We start from the raw sequence: 12,827 nt of genomic DNA, 5'->3' as shown, positions 1-12,827 counted from the left end.
ATCCGGGTAGAACATCATTCAATATTTAAACGAAGTTAGGTTTCTTGGTTTAATTAAAATAGACATGTCCTTAAAGCTACCAGCACTAAACGTGGAAATTTTATTCTGTCGAGGTTTACGGAAGGTCAAATAAGCTCATGTTATCTCTGTTGCAATTTGTTAGTAAAATGTTGACTAAAGTGATTGCTCATCAAAGTTTTTGTGGGTAATTGTTGAAATAGCTTTCAGAATCTTTGGTAACCTGACATTTTACAGTTCTTATTGGATTAGAAATGGGATTGAATTCATTGGACATCTAGGTCTTTTCCAAATAGGGTAAAGTGCTACAGCTCTGAGTACTGAATGTAGGTAAGTGCTTTTAATTTATTGCAAAGAACTAAGGATATTTGAGTCTGTTGGTTAAACATGTTTTGCTCAACTGATATGCAAGTCTGCTGTCTAAAAGTTTTGGTGTAGCAGTTCACAAAGGGTCACTACTTAGTCTTCACTGGAGACTAAGGTTTCTAAAGAATGCAAAATTCTACTAAATATAATTATTTAGGGAATAATAAGGGAAGCAACTCTATGTAGAAAAGTAGGAGGTATCTAAGAAAGATAAAAGGAATGGGAATGCATTTTTTAAGGTAAAAGAAAGTAATTTTGTCCTAAATAAGATGGTTATTTGGAAAAGAAGGTAATGTTGTCCTAAATAAGATGGTTGTTTGGCATGGAACAAAAATCTGAACGCAAAAGAAAATTGTACAACGTTTGCAAAGGGAAATACTCGGAAAATAATTTTAGGTGTGATCATAATGGACTAAGATTGAAATGAATGGGTTTTAAAGGAACACTGGTATAAAATTGAAATTCTCTCTGTTCAAAAGACAAGTTTTCCTGAATTGTTCATCTGCTCTGGATAAGAAAATGGGAAACCAAGTTGTTTGTTTTTTTTTTCTCTTTTGTCTGCTCAGAAAACCAGTTTCTATGTTTTGTTTTTTATCAGGTCTTCCATTACTTGATTAAAACTTCTCAGTATTAAAGAAGCTAAGTTTTGCTAACATCTATAGAGTCCCACATATTTGCCTTTCAAATCTTTTACTGTCACTTTGGTTAAATAAAAATGTTTTGTAATTATCTGTAATCCTATTCAGGCATGTACTATATAACTTAAAGGTTTTAAACTTTCCCAAAATTGGAATTGTAAATGAAGTCTCTCTAACTCATTAGGCCTTTTTATTAGCTTTGCTAAGTTACTCTGGAAGTACTGTTAAAGGATAAATAAGGCTTAGGAGATTAACTTGGGGTAAGTGCTATAACTATCCTAGAAATGGCAATTCCCAAAGTTTCAGTGTAAGGTCACCACTTGATATTGAAGTGTTAGGGATCAGAGAAATAATCACATTTCCTTGCCAGCTATACTGTAAACTCTAATGTCATCAGATCTTTAACTAAGTCCATTCTGAGCTTTTTGTCATTTATAATTGTTTGAATTCTCTTGTAAAATGAGATTCATCTTCAAGGAGATTCATAAAAAGGGATTCAAGGCAAATACAGGTTCTTTAAATTACTTTTTTAATAAAACTGAAATGGCTTAGAATTTCCAGAACTAAAACTGCGTTCAAACTAAACAAGAAACAGTAACACAGGATTAACTAAATTGGAAAAAATTGAGTTTTTTGTGACTCTGATTTAAAACATTGCTGATTCTCTAATGTTTGCTCCTCTAGGCTAAGGAACCTTTAAGATCTGTGACTTACAGAAATGTGAAAATACTCATTTGTAAACAGATCAAAGCATTCAACCTTTCTCTCTACCTGAACTCTCTGAAATTCAAAAGATCTCAGTAAGTATGCTTCCATGGCAATCATAGCCATTTGCACAAGTTTAATAAGAATCTATTCTCCTTATAACAGGACACCATTGGAAACATTGGTTATTTTATCAAGGCTTTGACAGGAATGTCATACTTCAGAGACATGCATAGACTCGGATATGACTAAACAGCTTTAAGGAACTAAGGTTGACTTTATGAAACCTGAAGTCATAAAGTCCCTTGGAAATGTTGGCCTGATACCTGGCCTAAGAGTTCCCAGCAGCATCACCAGCTGAGTAAAGAATGTCACTTCCTGGCAGGTGCTGGAACCTTAAGATACTTTGGGAATCTCAGTAAAGAGAAATCTGCCCAACTCTACAGGGATTGCAGGCAAGTACCTGCTTGGCTTCTGGCCTGGAGAGGCTACTAAAAGTTCAACCTAGAGATTCCTTATAAAAAGTTCCAGCAAAGCAGATTCTAAAAGATCTATATGATCAATCACTCTTTTGCTAAGCTTATGTAAATAATTATGCCAAGTTTGTTAAAATTGTGCTTGTTTGGCAAACAAATTAGTCTTGATTTGGCTATCTCTGGAAATGAAGGGTTAGAGAGGAAAAAAATTGTTTCAATAACACACTTTGTGAATGTTAAATTCTAGTTCTGATTGTCTTTAAATGCTTATTGTTTACCTAAAGCTAGACAACTTGAGGTAAACTTCAGAGAAATTGCCACAATAGCTCATAGACCATCTTTGTGCTTTACATTCTGTGGGGATAATAACAGCACCCCATGGGCATATGATTATTTGAACAACTCGAAATGGGATTGATTCCCCAAAAGCTGTATAACTCCACTAGCACCTTGACCAATTCTATGTGGCTGGAATGACAAAAATCCTTCCCTGAAAGCCAGAGCATACCCCACTCCAAAGGGTTAACTATGGGCTTGTGGAGCTAATAGATTGGATGATCCCACTTTCCTGATGATTGGACTGGATGGTGACTTGGGGATGCTCTTATCTCTTAACAAGTCTTCCCCCATTTGCCAGTGATTCCTCCTTAATTAAGACTAGTGGCAGTAGTTTCATGGGAAGGGATAAGAAAAGCTGGGTATGTTATGGTCTAATAGACTGAGGCCAAAGCCCTACTGGCAAATATGTCTGCCCCAAGAGCAGAGTTAATAATGCCCAGCTGTGCTTTGCAACTGGCAAGAGCCTTAAATATTTATACTGATTCCAACTATGGGACTATTATCAAGCCACAACTCCCCAATCAAATATGGGCCTAAAATTATTGCACGTTCAAAGAATGGCCCTCCAAAACTGAGTAGCCCTTGAAATCCTGACTACACTTCAAAGAGCCCCAGTATTATATGGCTGGCTCCTGGCTGGGACCTAATGGCTATGGCACTCTAACTTGAGGCCATGGCTTCCCCCAGCCAGGACAGGCCACTGTACTCTGGGTTTTGCCTGGATGCACAGGCACTTTATTAAAACCATTACCAACCCAGCTAACTTTCCAAATTTAAAACAGTGGTGGGCACAGTTTGTGTTACATTGGTGTAATCACCTAGCATCCATCTCTGTTACCTCTTTGAAACTGGAGAATGTTGTTTGACACATAGAAACTCTTAATTACATGGTCAAAGCCATAAATGACACTCAGAGCATCTCTCCACTAAATAATAAAGTAACATAAATGTGTGAAATCATTCTACATAATTGAATGGCATTAAATGTTCAATTGTTTCACAAGGTGAAACTTGGGCTAGCATAAAAACAGGATGCTGTGCATACAGTCAGGTTACCACAAAAAACTTCTGGGTTTCTGACTGCCATGAATACTTAAAATGGCGCTTTAAATATTTCCCCTTCAGGGATTGCTCTAAACTCTTGGACTGGAGGAAAATTATCAAAGGTCAACTATCAGAGCTCTCTCTTATTCAGACTTCTCTTTTCTCAGTTACAATATTAACCTTACTCTGTTATTTCCATTGTCTCCTTAGTGCTAAGACTCCTTCACTGACCTAACTTCCAGCTAATGGATGATCCTTTCTACTCAAGGAGGTTCAGACTTGACAGCATTGGATTCACCTGCCTTGCCCTTTTGTAACCCCAGTATTGACCTATAGGTAGGGACATCTCTATGCCCTATTTCAGCAGGAAGATATCACAGAAGATGAGACCTTCTACCTTCAACAGCCTTAAAGATTTCAGGGTCAAAATTGTTCAGGGGGTTAATGAGCTAGCTAACAGAAGGATGGCTGAAGACAAAGCAGAAGCTGACACCCTGCAACCCCCACTCCTCGGTGGGACTCATGTGACATCTTCCAGGAATCTCCCCACTGTCTTAATGTTAATGCCTTGCTACAGGGGAAAAACAACCTTGACAATGGCAAGGCCACGTAGGTGCTTTTTAGCAAATGAAAGTGCCTCCCCCAACCCCATTGTATATATCAGCCACCCTGCACAACCCAGGTGCAGCTCTTTCTACCCATGGGTCCTGTCTCTGTGCTTTAATAAACCATTTTGCACCAAGGATTTCAGCCGTTGACTTTGAACTCTAAGTAAGTCATCTTTCTCTACATCAACAGGATGTGACCTCTCTTAAGAGGAAGGTGGAGAGGAGGGACAACTGGGAATTGGGGGTGACCAGAAGCAGAGGATGGTGGATCTGCAAGGTGGGCTAGTCTTCAACCAGTACTCCAGGATCACTGGGACACTGCTTGATAGGAGAAGGAGGCTTAGCAGTCAGTGTTGCCTGAAAACATGGACTGCAGCAGCCTGGACAGCTGTCACCTAGTTCTGTCAGAAACAGCCAGCTGGGTCATTTCCTGCTCCCTTCAGACTGTCGGAAGCATCAAGAGGAACAGAATGTCAGATCTCCTTGCTGTTTTCTGCATATGGGGAGTGAAGCAGAGCATACAAGTCACTCCTTGAACTTCATTAAAAATAAATGAGGAATCTGAGATTCAGAGAGCAATGAGGTGGTAATTCCAGGCTGATACTGCTGTGTGTGCCACGGCAGACATATGAGCTCTGGACGGGGATGGTGAAGCCTGTGTATATTCTGTTCCATGTTTGTGAGCTGTTCCCCTTCACCAGAACTAGGTGGACATGAGTAATGAACTTTGAGGGTTTGAGTTTTCTGCTGGATAGAAACTATATCTCTACCAGACAAAAATATTAAAGTTAATGGAGAGCTTTGCATAGTCTGTCCTAATCACATTTCATCCATAAAAAACCAAAACTCAATTTTTTTTTTCTGGTTATAAAAATGTTAACCTTGGAGAACACTTAAAAGATACTGAAAAGAATAAATCCCAAAGTAGAAATTATCTGCAAAATTTATAACGAACAAGTATATTGTTTTTGCTTTAACCATGAAAGAAGTTAAATAAAGCTTCATCTTCCTAGAGAATGAAGTAATAATTTGGAGGGCATGTTAGAAAATGTTCTAGAATGGATTGGAAGGTGTGTGTCCTTGTGGGTCCATGTAGATCCTTTAAACTTCTGTCAGGATATCAGACTTGAAAGCCCAACACTTTTTTTTTTTAAGATTTTATTTATTTATTTGACAGACAGAGATCAAAAGTAGGCAGAGAGGCAGGCAGAGAGAGGGGAGGAAGCAGGCTCCCTGCTGAGCAGAGAGCCCAATGTGGGGCTGGATCTCAGGACCCTGGAATCATGACCTGAGCCGAAGGCAGAGGCTTTAACCCACTGAGCTATGCAGGTGCCCCAAAGCCTAACACTCTTATTCACTGCACAAATCTATGAGGCCCCAGTGAAAAAGGTAACCTTCAAAGCCCCAGGTGATTTAAATGTTGACCAGAGATGAATGTTGAAGCCTGAGCCAGAGTTGCCTAATTTGGTAGCTGTTTTTTTTTTTTTTTTTTTTTTTTTTTTTTTTTTTTTTTTTTTAAGGAGTGTTTTGTCTTCTGGGAACATGGGTCACTCTCTCCCACCTTAGAGTCCTTTCTCAGGCAACAAACAGCTTCCCAAGAATCCTTTCCTCTCCCTTCCTTTCCATAGGCCTCAGTCTTCTTTCCTTTTAGTACCAATTCCTGGGATTCCTCACCCCTTTACCAGGCTGCAGAGTGGGACACACGTCACAACATCTTCAGCTACACACCAGAGTCTCAGGGAATCTTGTTCTCTCCTAGTATCTTGGGTTTTCATCTGCTACAAAAAAAAAATAAATAAATAAAAATAAAAAAAAAATAAACAATACACACACAAAGAACTTCCAGAAGATGTACTTGAAGAAAAAAAGTTATTCTAGAAGGATCAGAAGCTGGTGGAAAAAGAGCTTTCCTGGCTATGATTCCAGAAATTCTCAATGCGAATCACTCATTCATGTGAAGACACTGGCAGTCTCTGTTAAAATGTACAACAAACATGTAATTTTGGGAGGGACTATCAAAGTAGGCCAAAGTCCTAGGGTATTTCATCCCTAGGAGACAGCATGACCCTGAGAAACAGGGCATTGTTTGCGCAAGTTCTTAGAGCTGGTGAGAGAATGGCTGGATCCAGCACTGGGCATTGGGAGAGCACTGGCTCTCTAGGGAAAAGGAGAGGGGTCAGCCTTGGAAAGAAGGGGGAAAGAGCGACACTCAAACCAAGTTGTTTTCTTCATGGTTTTGCTGAGGACTGACCCTTGCTTGCTTATCAGACTTTCTCCTGGAAGGGACATCTGGTAGACACTGTGATGCACCATCCAGATGCCCCTTTAGTGAAAGACACACTGCCCTCCCAACAGGGAGTGCTGTTGGTAGTCTTCAGCTTCCTCCAGCTCCCCACAACCTTTTCAGGAATTTCCTGAACATAGGTGGGTGCCTCAACCTACCCTATGATCATACCCTTCCCAGGGCTGTTCACACCTTGGTGAACCCCGACCATCTTGTCTAATTCAGGGCAACTCTGAAGGGCACTGGCCAAGATGTCATTGAACCTGCACAAAGCTCGACCAATCTTGCCAACCTTGCTCTCTTCCCTTCTGCAAGAGTTGGACCCCAGGATACTCTTGCACAGGGTGTTCAGGCTCTGCAACAAGTCTGGGGAAAAGAAATTATATTTGGAAACCATTTCCTCTAAAGGGGAGGTCAAAGCTCTTGACACTCCTGAAAGGATCCAGTGCAGATGAGACCTCCCTTTTGCAGGTGCTGAGAGGAACAGTCATTCAAAGAAGTGTAAGAAGCTTTCAGGAGGGCCCTGCAAGTGCAATTCAGAAAGTTCTTTGTCCCTAAGACAGCCAAGGTGGCAGTGCCCACCCTGTAAAAGGGAAAGAACCTTTGCTCAAATCAGCTGGTGGTGCTAGTTAGCTGGTTCGTTCTTAGAACTGCGCTGTGTGATTCTGCCTTTCTTTGAAGTTGCACTTGAGATGAAAATAATCCCATCTTTCTCACTGATTTTTTTGTAGTCCTCCAAGAGCTGAAGCTCTGTCTGGGGTCAAGTGTTTCTGATTTGTGTTGTACCATCTTCCATAAGTAAGGCCAAGGATATAAGCTCCTATTCACTGCATTTGTTTTATGAAGGGATTAGTCATACCTACAGTGGTGCCTGAGAGCTCAGCCTGGCTCTTCAGCGTCTCTTGGCTACAGTACGTTTCTCTGGAAGTGTGCCTGTATCACCGAGGATGAAGCAGCTTTTCTCCTTTTGGAAGGTGGCTGGAAGTTTTGTTTTTCCCCAGAATGATGTTGGCAGAACTAGGCCAAGACCTCCATTCCTATGTTGAGACCTGCTCCCCAATGTGAAGGTATGAGGAGGTGGGGCTTTTGGGAGATAATTAGGTCATGAGGGTGGAACCCCATGACTGGGATCAGGGTCCTTATAAAAGGGGCCTCAGAGCACTGTCTTGCCCCCCTTCTTGCTCTGAAGAGGACCGCCCAGAAGAGGGTCCTCACCAGACCCTGACCATGCAGGCACCCTGATTGATCTTGGACGTCCAGCCTTCAGAACCGTGAGAAATAAATTTCTGTTGTTTATAAACTACTCGGTCTGTGGTACTTTGTCACAGCACCCTGAACTAAGGCCCTAGAGAAGGTTCCTTTTATTCATTCCCACAAGGCAGAGTCAGAATGCCTAGGTGAATACACACAAAGCTTGGATACACACATATCCACCTTGTAGCAGGAAGGTAATGTGTGATATTAATACTTTTCCTTCCAGTATCTCCTTCTATTCTTTGACCCTTTTGTCCCTGGTATTTCTAATCCTTCCCCTCACCAATTTCTTTTTGGCCTTCTCAGTCCATTGTGTACCTAAAACTCCCCGAGAATGACAGAAACAACTTAGATTAAGGCCAAAAAGTGTGAATTAATATTTCCAAGACCAGAAAAGGATCCCAGGCTAGGAAAGAGGCAGGGAGCAGGAGAGCTGAGGTGTTGATTCCCCCTTGCCTCCCTGCTTGAAGGTGGAGAGAGAATCCCAAAATGATTATGGGAAGCAATATGTATTAGTGTGTCCAGGTTGCTATAAAGAAATATTACAGACTGGGTGGTTTAAACAACAGAAATTTATTTCTCATGGTTCTGAGTTCTGAAAGTCTAAGATCAAGGTGCTGGCTAATTTGTTTCCTGGTAAGAGTTCTGCTGGCTTGCAGATGGCTGCTTTCTCACTATGTCCTCACATGGTGGAAAGAAAGAACTCTTTGGTATTTCTTTTTAGAAGAACACTAATAATATTGGTGTTTAATCCTAACTTATTTAATTTAATCCTAATTACTTCCTTACTCTAAATATAGTCAAACTGGGGGTTAGGACTTCAAAATATGAATTTGGGGGGTGGGAAGATAACTTGGTCCATAACTCAGGAACTTGTTGCCCCCAACAAAGAGAGAAAGAGATAGATGGAGAGGCAGAGAGAGAAAGCAAGCTGACTGGTTATAAAATTCTGCTAAACAGTGTGTCCAGGCAAGCACGGATATTTGCTGTGGTTCCACATGGAACAAGAGGGGCTGAGTGCTTCTCATGTATCTGAGAAGAGTGAAATACCAACTGAGTATTACTCCCACCTTAAAAGACCACCAGAGACATGAGTCAAAGCCAAGCAGCAAGGGTCGTTTATTGCAGGTTCGAACCTGGACCTCTGCGCCGCTCGTTGCTGGTAACGCCGAGAGGTCCAGAGCTGGGTTGGTGCAGGGTTTTTATAGACAGATACAAACAAGTTTCGGGTAGGGCTGAGCTGATTGGTTGACAGTTTGAATAGGTATACTTGGCGTCAGTGGATTGGGTCAGGGGACCCACGCAGGAAAGCAGGGGTCCACGCGAAAAGCAGACAAAGGGTCCGCGTGAAAGCAGGCAAAGCAATCTTACGGAAGCAGAACTGGCCGGTTAGCCCCCGCGCGCGAAAAAGCAAGCGTTCATACAGAAGCCAAACTAGCTGGTTAACAGGATAAAAATGCACTTCTAGCCAGGGGGGTTCTTTTGGTCTTTCAAGAGCCCATAGACGGCTGATAGAGCCAGACCAAAAGGAATGCTGCAAGTAGGGGGAAGGCACGATATAGCAGTAGCAGAGAACAAGATAGAAGGATGCATGTATTAGGGGCTACCTGTGTAGATGGAGGATCAAATGCTTCTTCTACTTCATTCACCTTACCCCAGCAGAAATCCAAATTTAGGTAAAACTCTGGTGAAAGGAGATGGATTTGAAATCCTGGCAGAATGGGGGCTCAGAATAAAATGAAGGTAAAATACAGAACTATAACTCCTCTTGTACATATATATTAAAAAAAAAAAACCCAAACGTATTTTGTTTATCAGGTAGAGAATCTACCAGAGTCTTGGTCAGATTCTCTTTCTGCTTGGATTATAAATACCAGTGACTACAGCTGATTTATTTTCTTAAAAACAAGGCAAATGAGAGACTTTGTTCCAGTAGATAGAAGCTCTTTCCTTAGCTCAGATCTCTCAAGATTCTTGGTTGCAAAGAGCGGAGACCACTTCAGGTTAAGTTAAGCAGAAAAAGACACTGCCCTGGGGTAGTAAGCATAGACACTAACTGTCTCGACTGCTGGTCTCCTGACTCCCCCACCAGCCTTGTTCTTGAGTCCCAATTGTCCCCTTTTCCTCCCACATTAGCAGCCACATAGAAGGGTGAAGTGGGGGAGTAAGAGGATGGATGTATGCGTGCATATGTGCAAAATGGATCTGGAAGTATACGCAAGAAATTGGGTAATATGGATTTCACCCAGGGTGAACTGGATGGTGGGGAAACAGGTAGAAGGAAGACTTTTTATTATATAAATTTTTGTAACTTTTGATTTTTTTATTCATTGGAAAGATAGCCCACTTTAAAAATGAATAATTCTAAGTCCTTGTTCAGTCCAATTCAAAACATAAATCTTATACCTAATTCAAAGCTCCTTACAAGTTCTGAAGACTGGCAAGATCTGTGGCTCCACAACCTGCAGCTGGGAAGGAGTCAAAGTCTGTTTTCTCCTCCTTTTACTCCTTCTCATCTTTACTTGCCTTGCTCTTGGCTCCAGCAGTGGCCGGGTAAGCTTTGGATAAAATCTCTTAAATGGTGCAATTGGAGGTTCCCGCTGGTCCTTACACTCTGATATGCTGGCTCTTTGTGGGTTTTTCAGTGGCTCCTCGCCTCCCCACCCTGTGTAGGAAATTCCATCTGCATAGTATCCTGGTGAGTTATGTGCTCTTTGGCTGATCTCCTGTAAACCCTCCCCCACTATTGTCTCCCTCCTGTCCCTGGGGGATCTTTCATGGTCTTTTATGCTATAGTCCCTTGCGGCAGCAGAGGGTTCTTAGAGGGAAGCTCAGATTTCTTTACTGGAATCAATCGAATATTACACATCTTGCCATACCAAATAATGCCCTTCCTACAAACAAGGGCTGCTTCAGCCAGCCTCCTGCCTTGAGTTCTCCAGGCAGTAAACAGGCATTAGTCTTTACGAGTAGGTCTGAAATCAAACTCAAGATTTCCTGAGTACTCTGACTATATCTGCTCTGGGGCACTGAGGTAGGCTCATGGATTTCTGGGGTTCTGTGGGGATTTATCTCAGATTTCATGCCAGTCCTTTTTGTAAGGAGCCTCTGCCACCAACTTTTCTGGGAGTGAGGGGAGAGGGGAACATTCGGGGACCACTCATGACTCTGCATTCCCTCGTTCAATGAATTCAGTCTTTTGCTTATTTGAGTTGTTAGAGTATGAGTATAAGAATTCAAAGACAAGTCTGACCTGCTCTTATTAAAATCCGGAGGGGGCTAGCTCTTAGGCTGCCCACCTTAGAATGCAGAGTTCTAATGGCCTGTTGCCCTCAGCTTTGGGGCTTTAGCCAAAGTTTTGTTACAAATGGAAATGTCCTAGTTTACATCTGGTTACTCATATTGCTAAAAACTTCAAAATAACATTCTGCCATGTAAAGAAAGTTCTTATCTTTAATAACTACCATTTTACTGAACGTTTATAAGGTACAAAGAATTTTACATATTAATGCATTAACTACTCACAACACTATTATGATATAGGGATTTTCATGCCCATCTCAGTGAGAAAACCTGAGACCCATAGGTCCCATAGGCCGACATCAGAATTGGAATTTGAATCCAGATCTGTTTGACTTCAAAATCAACCTGCATATAAAAATGAGTAGTACAATTAGCGTCTACTGCTATTGTCTCCCACCAACGAGCAACAGAATTACGGTGGAAGTATAGTTATTGTGAGTAATTGATCACAATAGGCCCATCAAACATCGTGTGTGGATTCAATAAATAGATGTATATGCTATTTCTTATCTATCACTTCAACAAATAATGCTCAGCAAAGGAGTTCTCTTTTTGTGCCAGGTGGGGATACATCAGGGTACCAAACAAGCTAAAATCCCTGTTCTTGTGGAAATAAAAATGTTAAAATCATAGCAGAAATTACATTTTTTTGTCATCACACATTTTACTAATTAACTAAAACTGAAAATATGACTTATCATGTGAAGGCTCAGAAAGAACTTTGCCACTGAAAATGAGTCTTCATACTGGGCCCATATGGAAGCCACTGATAGTATTTAAATAAATGATTGCAAGGACAGGATACATTAGATGAAGGAGGGATTTGTGAGTAGTCAAGTCCAAGCCGGCACTGACAATATCTGGGTCATAGAAGAAATATTAGGCAATCTCCACTGGGTAATCCCTTTTATACATCAAACAGCTCAGTGTAAATTATAATTACTACTTCAGTCAATTAGAATAATAATTCCACTGATGAAAATGATGAGGAATCTCAGGAACATGGTTGGAGGCAGGGAGATGGATTACTTTACCTCGTGTTTACCCTTTGACTCTGGGACTCTGAGGTTCCTTCTAAAGCTCTTACAGCAGTGACCTTTGGTTTAAACAGGGAGCAGTCATATTTGATCTGTAACTTCAGTCATCCAAGATCCCAGGAAAAAAGTGACTCGTTCATTTAGTGCTACTTAAAAGCTGTATCATAGCTTGTTTAACCAAAAGATCCGTATTCCAAGAAATTAAGTGACAGTAAGGTAGCTTTTGGTCTTTCTCATCACTTCTTATCTTCACCGGATAATAGCGCTGTTACCGTGGGTAATTCTTCCAGGTCCTCACAGCGGGGGCCGGTAAGCAGTATTAGCCTCTCCACATGCCAGCCGAGCTAAATGGAAGAGCAGATTGGTTTAGAAACACGCAGGGTTCTGCACTGCTCTTCCCATCTCGCCACGACTTCCTCATTCCTCTTGCCACCCCATCCCCGCGGCACGAGTACCCGCTTTGCGGCTCGCTCCGCCTCCCGCAAGCCTCCACTTAAACTACAACCAGGTCGAAGCCATCAAACTACATTTCCCATAATGCTTAAGCGCTGACGGGCCTCGCATGGGGTTTTCCCTAAGCTGCCGTTGTAATTAATGTTAGATCATAGCCACATTTCCGCGGAACGGCCGTGTTATCGTCTACTTCTTCCTTTAGATATCTTTTTCCCCCTCCACGTGCGATCTCTAATGTTCGGCGAAGATCTCTAATGTCTCTGTGGCGGGAAATTTATTCAGGCGACTGCTATGGCCACCCA

At 41.7% G+C, this 12,827-nt stretch overlaps 1 long non-coding RNA gene across 1 annotated transcript; it reads left to right on the top strand.

Annotated features, from left to right (window-relative positions):
• The first annotated feature begins 228 nt into the window (after positions 1-228).
• On the top strand, positions 229-5,109 carry LOC101693250. The gene is made up of 3 exons (XR_198701.3): positions 229-348; positions 1,707-1,822; positions 3,797-5,109. It is a non-coding gene; the product is annotated as an uncharacterized LOC101693250 (long non-coding RNA).
• The last annotated feature ends 7,718 nt before the right edge of the window (positions 5,110-12,827 follow it).

This window comes from Mustela putorius, unplaced genomic scaffold (genome assembly GCF_011764305.1).
Source record: "Mustela putorius furo isolate JIRA1106 unplaced genomic scaffold, ASM1176430v1.1 tig00000281_pilon_pilon_pilon, whole genome shotgun sequence".
Classification (NCBI taxonomy): Eukaryota; Metazoa; Chordata; class Mammalia; order Carnivora; family Mustelidae; genus Mustela; species Mustela putorius.
Note: the sequence above shows the minus strand (reverse complement) of the source record. Positions and strands in the feature narration are given on the sequence as shown.